The sequence below is a fragment of the Apodemus sylvaticus genome, chromosome 8 (assembly GCF_947179515.1).
Source record: "Apodemus sylvaticus chromosome 8, mApoSyl1.1, whole genome shotgun sequence".
NCBI classification, from domain to species: Eukaryota; Metazoa; Chordata; class Mammalia; order Rodentia; family Muridae; genus Apodemus; species Apodemus sylvaticus.
In genome coordinates, this window is record NC_067479.1 from 20,838,073 (window position 1) to 20,849,804 (window position 11,732).

Here is an 11,732-nt window from a genome sequence, read left to right on the forward strand (position 1 = left end):
TGTAATTCTGGCTTCAGGGCTATACAGTACATCTGTAGTCCACTCGAGTATTTTCACTTAGCTGTTGTACCAGCATTAGGGAATACTCTTTGTCTTTTGGTTCCTGGTGCTTTGCTTTTGTGTGGTGTATGGGAACCACAGGGGCTGAAAGCTGACTGGGGTAAAAGGCTCTTTGAGGAAATCTCCTTAGGAGATTGGAACCACTTCAAGTCTTAGTTTCACCATGGGATGAAAAAAATCAATGTAAGATAGAAATTTAATGAAAATGACACCTTATTCCCACTAGTGATATTGAATTGGTGGCAACTAAGTATTCAAGTTTCATCATCTGGATTGATTTCTGGAGAAATTTAAAAGCCGTCAATCGCTATGATGCGATGAATATGTAAAAGTACGAGGGGAGGTAATTCTAATCTAAATGAAAGCCAGTGCTGTCAATGCTAATTCGCTTTCTGTTCTGTTCATGATTCAACAAAGCAACTGAAGATAGACTTTGGCTGTTGTCAGTTAACTTCCACAGAGGGTAATGGTAGCTTCAGCGCCATCTTTGTATACAAATTGAATAGCATACATTCTTCAGTCATGCAGAACAGTGCTTGTCCGACAATGGGTGCTGTGTGAGAATCTGTTTTCATTTTATTTTTTATCAGCGGGTATTAGCTGCATAAAACAAGTGTTGGTTATGACATTTTCATAAAGACAACAGTCATTGATTATACTCACTGTCCCAGTACACTCTGTCCCTTGCTACTCTCACTGATACCCTTTCTTGTCTCAAATAGCTCCCTCAGTCTGCTTTAGTATCTGTTAAAAATATTTAGACTTGAAATTTTGTTTTTGGAGACAAGGTTGCTCTATATAGTCCTGACCTGGAACTGACTATGTAGACCAGGATGGCTAAAAACTAAAAAAAAATCTGCCTGCCTCTGATTGCCTAGTGCTGGGATTAAAGGTGTGTACTACCATGCCTAGATTAGACATTTACATCTTTATTTGATGGGTAAGTATGTTTGATTGAATCTATGTCTGTTCACTATGCACATTCCGTACCCACAGAGGCCAGAAGAGGACAGCAGATACCTAGAACTGGAGTTACAGATGGTGTGTGAGCTGACCTATGATTGCTGGGAATTGAACATGGGTTCTCTGAAGAGCAGCCTCTGTTCTTAAATCCTGAGCCATCTGTCCAGATCCTTAGTGTCATAAGAAAAATCTAGATTCTGCATATGAGAAAGAGAAATGAAACCCGTATCTGACAAATCATCTAAATGTACTGTCATGCTGATCATACTTAAACAGCAGAATCCCTTTTGGTATTACTGGGTTAAAGTCCTTCTGTAATATCATGTAAATATCACCTGCAAATTGTTTCTTAGACTCACACAAATATAGAAGGGAATTATAATAGATAAACAGAAGAAAAGGGATGATTAATGAGGATTTATTTATGGATTAGTAAAGGATTGAAGCAAGTTAACTAAAAACAAAGAGATTTAACTTACGGACAGAAGTTGAAAGTCATACTTGTTTTAAAGCTATCTGTTAAATTCACAGTGTAAGTGATGATTAGTTCCTGCTATATGATGTCTCTGTGGAGAGTGGTACTGTATCTTTGGATGCTTGTAAAACAGATGAACTGAAAGGGGTGCAGACGTGGAGGCGTGGCTAGGCGTTTGCAGTTATGGACATAAAGCGTCCACATTACTGATCTTGTGAGCACAGTCAGAAGGGATGGGGTCTCACCTATGGTGTTGTGTGCATTTTGAATTTTGATTTTCACAATGCTTAATATTTTAGCTTGAAATGTTTTCATTTATTACATGTCTAGTCAATTTTTAAATTATATCTTTGAGACAAGGAATTGTTATATTGCCTAGGCTAGTGTTGAACTATCTATGTAGCTCAGACTAGTCTCAGACTCACAATCCTCCTGCCTCAGCCTTCCCATGGCTTTAAAAATCTCTAAACACCGCCGAAATGTCAAGAAAGGGTTTGTTTTCTACAAACAAAAAGTGGTGGTTCTATGACAATGCAATTTTTAACAGTGTATTTAGGCAACAAACTGAAAAGGTGTGTCAATAGAAGAGACAGAAGGAAAACATGAGTTTGGGAGCATCCTGCCTGTCCGGGACAAGTGTGACTTGGTAAGGGAACATAAAGTCTTCATTTTGTGTGTTTGAGTAAAACACAATTTGGTTTGTTTTGCCTAGGATGGGGCATGTCCTTGTTCTATCCACGTTTGAAGCTATTTTTCAACATTTTAGGCTTACTTAATTTATGCATTTGGTTTTTTTTTCATTTCTAGTCTGCCTGTGAAGAAACAGAAAGTCAGTAACTGTACTGTCAGTGGCTACATACTAGTGATGGTAGCCCTGGGAGTCTCCAAGCGCCAGTCTTGTCGTGCCCAACCCCAGATGAGTGCTCTCTGCTGTGGTCTCGAGCCCAAGATGCCCGGCTTCTTATTTGCTTTTGTGGTACTGGATACTGTGTCTTACTTCTGATTGCCAGACTCCTGTTTTTTCTTCAATTTCTTTCTTTCTTATAGTTTTTCTGATGATCAGAATCATGCTCTAGTATTGATGAATGTCAGTGACTTTGGACAAAGGCATTGTCCTTAACTAGAAGAGAATTAACAATAGGAAGGTAAAGCTTGTTATCTTACTTTGTCTTTATCATTCTTGTTGGGAAATCTGAAGACATGCTTTCTCATAAGAGTCGAATGATGTAGCTCAGTTTAGAACTGTATGTTTGTAGTAGATTTGCAAAATTGTATTGTGCACATAGATGACTGAGTGCACCACGGGCTGCATCTGACCTGGACAGACCGGTAGCTTCTGTAGATCTCCATTCATGGTCTCCTTTTCATTCTTCATGGGTGTGCATGCTGTTTATACCAATACAGGATTGTGAGCCAGACAAAAGATGGTACAACATAAAAAATTACATATGATGAATGTACCCTGCTTTTACAAGTCTGAGCAATTTATAAAATCATATTTATGCTTACAGATAGTCTTTTGTCCCTCAGAGCACATTTTACTATTTGAATGAAGTTCACAGTGTAATGTGCTCGCCCAATTTGAGCTCTGTTAAAGCATCTGACTGCCCTGCCGCTTTACTGTTTGTGGCAAGAGATAGCGCTGGGTGACAGCAAAATGAAATATTGATGGAAATGCTCAGAAAAATGTGGCAAAACCACATGTTTGAAATGTATGTAAAGTTCCTTGAAGTGAAATGGTGATTTCAGTGAATTTATAAAGTGAATTTAGCACATCTTTTCAGTGATAAAACTGTGTTGACAGTGGAATTCCCAACTTATTCAAGAGCGTGGATTATAGAATTTATTAATTTTACAATTTCAATAAATAATTTAATAATAACAATGTAGGAAATATGTGCAACAAGCACTGTTCTTTTGGTAAATCCCTTTAACATTGGCACAGTGTAATAAAGATGCATGCGACTACCACCATTTCCACATGCTAAATATTTTTAGATTGATTTCAACGAGAGGGACTAGGGAGCACCCCATTAGAAGCCTCAGGAGAACTACTTTGCATTCTTTTGATAAAGACCCATATGCACACAATAAACAATCTCATGTGTGATGCAATTTGAGCCATTGATCAGGTTACCTTTTAACCTTCCTGAAATGTGAGGCCTAGGTTTTCACACTTAATCAGGGAGGTGAAACGCACATATTTGTGTCTATATTGTAATATGACGCTGTGCTTTCCTCAACCAGATTAACAAATTTCATGTTCAAGGCAAAAAAAAAAAAAAAAAAAAAAAAAAAAAAAAAAAAAAGGAGAATACAATGTATCCATGCCTTTAAAGGTTTATTTATTTTTATTTTTATTTTTATACAAGAGGTCTGAGACCTGTCCATTTGGTAAGGATCTAGTTTAGAGAAGCTGTTCTTTGCTAATACATAATACTCCTCTGATGGATGTGGACAGAGGGATGCGAGCTGGACAGCTAGATGGTGCTGCTTTTCCATCAGTCACGAGCTTTTCCATTGCTAAGAAGAGCAAACTCGAGATGGCTTTGATTTATTCTGAGAAGAGAAGTAAAGAGAATATCCTCTGGTGGACCAGTAATGACAGTAAATGACAATGACGAGCCCCATTACAAACAAAAACAGAATAAATTGTCACTTAATTGAACACAGCGATGAGAAGGTTGCCAAGGGGCTTCCTTCCTGTATGAAGTGTTTTGCGAGACAGAGCCAAGATCACAGCTGAACCCTAAATCTGTATCGACCCTAAATCTTCAGTGTGTAATTGCCTTACTACTAGATAACTAGATTAAGTTGGTGAAATATTTTAAATGTAACATCTAGGGATATATACAGCACACTCAATTTCTTTTATTAAATGAATTTATTCCTGGTTGCTTTGTATTTCATGATAGCTGCTATAAATTTCTTTTCATACATATTAATAGAGATTGTTTTCTGAAGTTAGACCCCCCCAAATACACAGTCAAATTTAGAAAGCAAAGGCTTAATCCCCCAATTTTTTTGCTAATAATGAAATATCTGGGTAAAATAAAATAAAATAAAATAAACATTTCCTTTTCTTACCCACCTCCAGATTCATTATGTTGAGATTAAATTCTTTAAATTTGGTTGTTGTTTTAGGTTCTAAGACTTTTCATAGGCTCAATAAGGTAGCACAAATTACAGTATTCCATCGTGTTTGTTTGTTTGTTCATTTATTTATTTATTATTTATCTGAGACTGCCCTACACCCTGTTTTTCTTAGCGAGGGGCCTCAACCCCCACAGATCATTCTTTCTTTGAGAGGGAAAAGCAGTGTGCTCTCCTGAATGTATCTTCTAGTTTTAGCACAGGTTTTTATTGGATGACTGAGGAAAGAAATACAGGACCGAGGACAGCGCTCTGCACTTGGGTGACCTGTTTATCACTGAAGTGTTTCCCAGCCTGCCTGGATCACATTTTAGATGTCCTCAGATTGTTGTTAAGGCATAATTTGTGAACTTCCGAGGGTCACTAAGATCCTTTCAAGGGCTTCCCATGGTCAAAATTATTGAGGAATCAATGCTAAAGCACCTGCTGGATTTTGTACTGACAGGGGTGGGGGTGGGGGAGTCTCAAGTTCCTTATGGCCAAGATGCACACACCCTTGACCTGTAAAGTTCTTTATATGGCTTGGAACACTGGGAAAGCTTGGTGTGCTTTCACAATGCATACCCACTAGGTTTTGGATCAGTCAGTTCTAGACTGTACAGCGTGGAGGAGAAAGCTGGCTTTAGCTCTTGAAATACATACACTGAAAAACAGACAAAGCAAAGTGAGACACTCCTCTTTTACACTTGTGTGGGAAAAAATCTGCGTTTTAGATCTGAAAGAAGAAGGTAAGAGAGCAATAGTGTCAAAAACTGCATGGTATTGGTACAGTGACAGGCAGGCAGATCAATGGAACAGGATTGAAGAAATGAACCCACACATCTATGGCCACTTGATCCTCAACAAAGGGGCTGAAAACATCCAATGGAAAAAAGATAGCCTTTTCAACAAATGATGCTGGTTCAACTGGAGGTCAGCATGCAGAAGAATGGGAATTGATCCATCTTTGTCTCCTTGTACTAAGCTCAACTCCAAATGGATCAAGGACCTCTATATAAAGCCAGACACTCTGAAGCTAATAGAAAAGAAACTGGGAAAAACCCTTGAGGACATCAGTACAGGGGGAAAGTTCCTGAACAGAACACCAATAACGTATGCTCTAAAATCAAGAATTGACAAATAAGGCCTCATAAAATTACAGAGTTTCTGTAAAGCAAAGGACACCATCAAAAGGACAAATCGGCAACCAACAAATTGGGAAAAGATCTTCACCAACCCTACATCAGATAAAGGGCTAATATCCAATATATACAAAGAACTCAAGAAGTTAGACCCCAGAAAACCAAATAACCCTATTAAAAATGGGGTACAGAGTTAAAGAATTCTCACCTGAAGAACTTCAGATGATGGAGAAACATCTTAAAAAATGCTCAACTTCATTAGTCATCAGGGAAATGCAAATCAAAACAACCCTGAGATTTCACCTTACACCAGTCAGAATGGCTAAACTCAGGAGACAGCAGGTGTTGGCGAGGATGTGGAGAAAGAGGAACACTCCTCCACTGCTGTTGGGGTTGCAAATTGGTACAACCACTCTGGAAATCAGTCTGGTGGTTCCTCAGAAAACTGGGCACGTCACTTCCAGAGAATCCTGCCATACCACTCCTGGGCATATACCCAGAGGATTCCCCAGCATGTAATAAGGATATATGCTCCACTATGTTCATAGCCTCCCTATTTATAATAGCCAGAAGCTGGAAAGAACCCAGGTATCCCTCAACAGAAGAATGGTTGCAAAAAAATGTGGTATATATACACAATGGAGTACTATTCAGCCATTAGAAACAATGAATTCATGAAATTCTTAGGCAAATGGATGGAGCTGGAGAACATCATACTAAGTGAGGTAACCCAGTCTCAAAAGATCAATCATGGTATGCACTCACTAATAAGTGGATATTAGCCTGGAAAACTGGAATACCCAAAACATAATCCACACACCAAATGAGGTACAAGAAGAACGGAGGAGTGACTCCTGGTTCTGGAAAGACTCAGTGTAGCAGTATAAGGCAAAACCAGAACAGGGAAGTAGGAAGGGGTGGGTGGGAGAACAGGGGGAGGAAAGGGGGCTTATGTGACTTTCGGGAGTGGGAGGCCATAAAAGGGGAAATCATTTGAAATGTAAATAAAAAATATATCGAATAAAAAAAAAAGAAGAAGGTAAGAAACAAGAAGACCAGGGGGATGTGTTGTTAGCATTTCTTCACATTCAGGAAATACCAACAGCCAAAATCCAGTCACATCCTGACCTATATGACAGCATAGGAAAGTCAGCCACACTATTTCAGGCTTTCAACTTCTGAAAAACAGACATTAGGAGCCTTCTCTATGGCCCAACATACACAGTTATGTGATTGCAGCAGAATATCTCTTTCCACCTTGATAAGGTCAGGTTTTGTTGTTCATATATTAAAAAAAAATGAATAAGTCCTCTGTCTATAAAAGGCACCTTGCTTAAAACAGAATCCAAGCCTTAATTGTTCTATGAAAATGTGATGCAACATTTGAAATCACTCATTTGAAAATGACCATGTGAATACCAGGATTTAGCAAGCTGATACAACATCAAGATGCTTTCCAAATATTTATGCTTATGCTCACACACACATGCTACCCTCAGTCCAAGTCAGAGAAGTCTTCTGCAGTGGGTGGTGCTGAATGCAGGCACATGGCTGCCCAAGATGCTGAGAGAAAGTGATGGTGGAGGACTCAGTCCTGAACAAGATGTTGATGTCATCCCCTGTGAGGCTCACGGGACATTTCAGAAAGTGGGTCAAAGTGATGTAAGAATCAGAATAGAAATAGGGGTTATAGATATGTCATTTCCGGACCTGAGACGTACCCACAGTAGCATACATAGCAGCTCTATAAGCCTGCCTTCAGTCTGGACAAGAATGCCCACACTGGGCCAGTTAGATGGCTCAGTGGATAAAGGCATCCCCCTGACAAGCCTGGTAATCCCTGGGTTTTATCCCTGGTTCTCATATGGTAAATGAACTCTTGTAAGTTGCCCTCTTGTCTCCACACATAGGCATGACCTGCTCAGCATACACAAACATGTATAAACACAAAATATGTAAGTATAATTTTAGAAATCCAAAAGATGAGAATGCCCTCATCAGTAGTTAGGTGAGGAAGAAGGAAGAGCCAGGGGTGCTCACTGCTGAACTATTTGCTATGGATACATTAAGGGAGAAGGGTAATTATTGTCTTCAGTTGTGTGTCCCTGATGACACTACTAGGCTTCAATGGAAAGTTGTAATCAAATGGTCACACAGGTGGCCCTGGATAAACAAAATCTGTCACAGAATGAACATGAAAGACACGAATCTGAGATAGGTTCTCTTGCAGTGAGGTGGGGTTAATAGGGATGTGAGGGAGATAAGAGAGGCCATGGGGAGAGAATAATCTTAGTGCGTTATACACATGTACAAAAGTGTCCTACAACAAAATTAATAAATACAAAGGTAGGAAAAATCACCCATCTACTTGATCCACCCCATAAAATCCCCAGCCTCTAGGAGAGATTCAGTATGTGACCTTGTTTCCAGTCTGGTATCTGCTTCCCCTTTTCTTGAATTTTGTGGTATTTCATGGCTAGATCTCATAAGTTATGACTGAATTTCCCCAGAACAGACAACAAAGAATTGAATACACATAGTTTTCATGCAGATTCTGGGAAATTGACATGCAAAGCCTAAAGACTCAGGGTGAAGAAATAATTTTGACACTACTTATATTTCACTAGAAATGTAAAATGTTAGTATCAAAAGGATGCATTTAAGAAATCAATAGATTACAAAACCCAAAATAAACAATAAAATAAAATATATGAATAATAATCACTGTGACTGATATATTAGTTAAATGATGACAAATACACATTGGTTCCAAAATACATAGCACAACACATAAATTTACCATATATTTTAAAACAAGTTAAAGTAAAATACACTTTTCCAAAGTTGAATTAATAGTGGATGTAATTTTTTTTGCACAATGTAAATGTTACTAGCAATAACAAAATGAGTTTTTTGTTCAAAATCCTAAAAATTTTTAAAAAGGGAGTCAAAATTGTAGTTATAAATAATTTAGTAGTTAAAATAGCAAAGTAGCTTATTATTAAGCTTGTGGGATATAGCCAATACAGTACTTAAGCAACTTAATGGATTTAGATGCATCAAATAGGAGATGAAAGCTTGAAAATAAAAGGGGAGAGAATTCATCTTGAGAACATGAAAAAAGAAAATAAGTTAAAGTAAAAGGGAGTAGAAAAGAAGAAACCATGTGCTCACTGTGTCAAAGGAAACAAGATGTAATATGTGTGCTAAGAAAAACCACCGCCAACACCTAAGATTTGTTCTTTGAAATAATCAGTGAACAATTAAAGCACTGAGTGAACTACACCCATGAAAAGGGAGAAGAAGTGAAAACATCCAGTGGAAAAAAGATAACCTTTTCAACAAATGGTGCTGGCTCAATTGGAGGTCAGCATGCAGAAGAATGTGAATTGATCCATTTTTATCTCCTTGTACTAAGCTCAACTCCAAGTGGATCAAGGACCTCCACATAAAACCTGATACCCTGAAACTAATAGAAAAGAAACTGGGGAAGACCCTTGAGGACATGGGCACAGGGGAAAAAAATCCTGAACAGAACACCAATAGCTTATGCTCTAAGGTCAAGAAATGACAAATGGAACCTCATAAAATTACAAAGTTTCTGTAAGGCAAAGGACACTGTCAAAAGGACAAAACGTCAACCAACAGATTGACCACATTTTTGTATGCATTCCTCTGTTGAGGGACACCTGGGTTCTTTCCAGCTTCTGGCTATTATAAATAAGGCTGTTATGAACATAGTGGAGGATGTGTCCTTATTGCATGCCGGGGAATCCTCTGGGTATATGCCCAGGAGTGGAATAGCAGGGTCCTCCAGAAGTGTCATGCCCAGATTTCTCTCTTCATCAACCCTAAATCCAACAGAGGGCTAATATTTAATATATACAAAGAACTCAAGAAGATAGACCCCAGAGAACCAAATAACCCTATTAAAAAGTGGGGGATGGAGTTAAACAAAGAATTTTCACATGAAGAACTTTGGATGGCTGAGAAGCACCTTAAGAAATGCTCAATATCATTAGTCATTAGGGAAATGCAAATCAAAACAACACTGAGATTTCTCCTCACACAAGTCAGAATGGCTAAGGTTAAAAACTCAGGAGACAGCAGGTTTTGGCAAGGATGTGGAGAAAGAGGAATACTCCTCCACTGCTGGTAGGATTGCAAGATGGTACAACCACTTTGGAAATCAGTCTGGTGGTTCCTCAGAAATCTGGGCATGACACTTCCAGAGGACCCTGCTATTCTACTCCTGGGCATATACCCAGAGAATTCACTGGCATGCAATAAGGACACATGCTCCACTATGTTCATAGCAGCCCTGTTTGTAATAGCCAGAAGCTGGAAAGAACCCAGGTGTCCCTCAACGAAGGAATGGATACAAAAAATGTGGTATATTTACACAATGGAGTACTATTCAGCCATCAGAAACAATGAATTCATGAAATTCTTAGACAAATGGATGGAGCTGGAGAACATCATACTAAGTGAGGCAGCCCAGTCTTAAAGGATCAATCATGGTATGCACTCACTGATAAATGGATATTAGCCTAGAAATGTGGAATACCCAAGACATAATCCACATATCAAATGATGTCCAAGAGGAATGGAGGTGTGGCCCCTGGTTCTGGAAAGACTCAGTGCAGCAGTCTAGGGGAATATCAGAACAGGGAAGTGGGAAGGGGTGGGTGGGGGAATAGGCAGAGGGAAGAGGGCTTATGGAACTTTCAGGGAGTGGGGAGCCAGAAAAGGGGAAATCATTTGAAATGTAAACAAAAAATATATCGAATTAAAAAAAAAGAAAAGGGGGAAGAAGACCCACCAGAAATGGGGAAATATGATATACTCTCAGAGATGGTGAGGAATTTAAAATGTGAGAGTATCTTGCATAATGTTTTATCAAAGATGTTAAAAATTTTAATATTAAAATATTAAATGAGTGACTTTCATAGACTATTAAGAATGACAAAGGAAGACATAAGAGAATGCACTAATAACAAGAGAGGAACTTGAGACTTCAGCATGAAAAATGTACATGTTAAAGAATTAAAAGAGGGTAGTTCAGAGAGTGAGGTCTGCCAGTTCCTCAGGGAAACAGTAGCTCCTTCCTATCGAGTGTTACGGTTAGACACATTCCCCTTGTTGAATGAACAAAGAACCACCTCAATGTCCTAGTTAGACACAACTCCTAAAAAAGGTGGTATAATAATATAACAGAGAGAGAGAGAGAGAGAGAGAGAGAGAGAGAGAGAGAGAGAGAGAGAGAGAGAGAGAGAGAGAGAAGATGTCTTGGAAAGGGCATGTCCTGCTATTTTCCAACATGTACCTTTGTCTAAATACTTAATAAACTTTATTAATTTTGTTACATTTTGGCTGGTACTAAAATTCTATTCTGCATATAGTCCAGGATGTGTTTTTTGCCTGAGGGGGATGCAGGTTTCTCTGGATGCCCATGATTACCTGGTTATGTCTCTCAGTGACTGCTAACAGTCTAATTTCACACCTACGGTCCTTCTCGGGGTGGGGGGGGGGTCCTGCTCCCAGTCCTGGCATTTGGAGAGCAAGCGTCCAAAGTGTACACATCAACCAGAGATGGTTCTGCTCTTCAGTTTTTAGTACTCTGACTTCTCAGATTGAGAAAGCAAGTCTTATTCACAATTTGAACTTTAAAAATTTGTAGTTAGCTTACAATAGATGAGTTTCCACATATTTTTATAAATGTACATTTTGTTTAGTGCACATAAATGCATCCAAGAATGTTTATAGTAGTGTTGATGCAGTGGAGAAAAATGCAACAGTCATATAAAATAACCCATTAAATAGATTATGAAAAAATAGATTATGAGAGTGCTGGAGAGATGGCTCACTGGTTAAGTGTGCTTAGTTCACAATCATAAAGGCTTAGAGTTCAGATTGAGCATCTATGTGATAAGCCAGTCATTTGGTGCATGTATGTAACT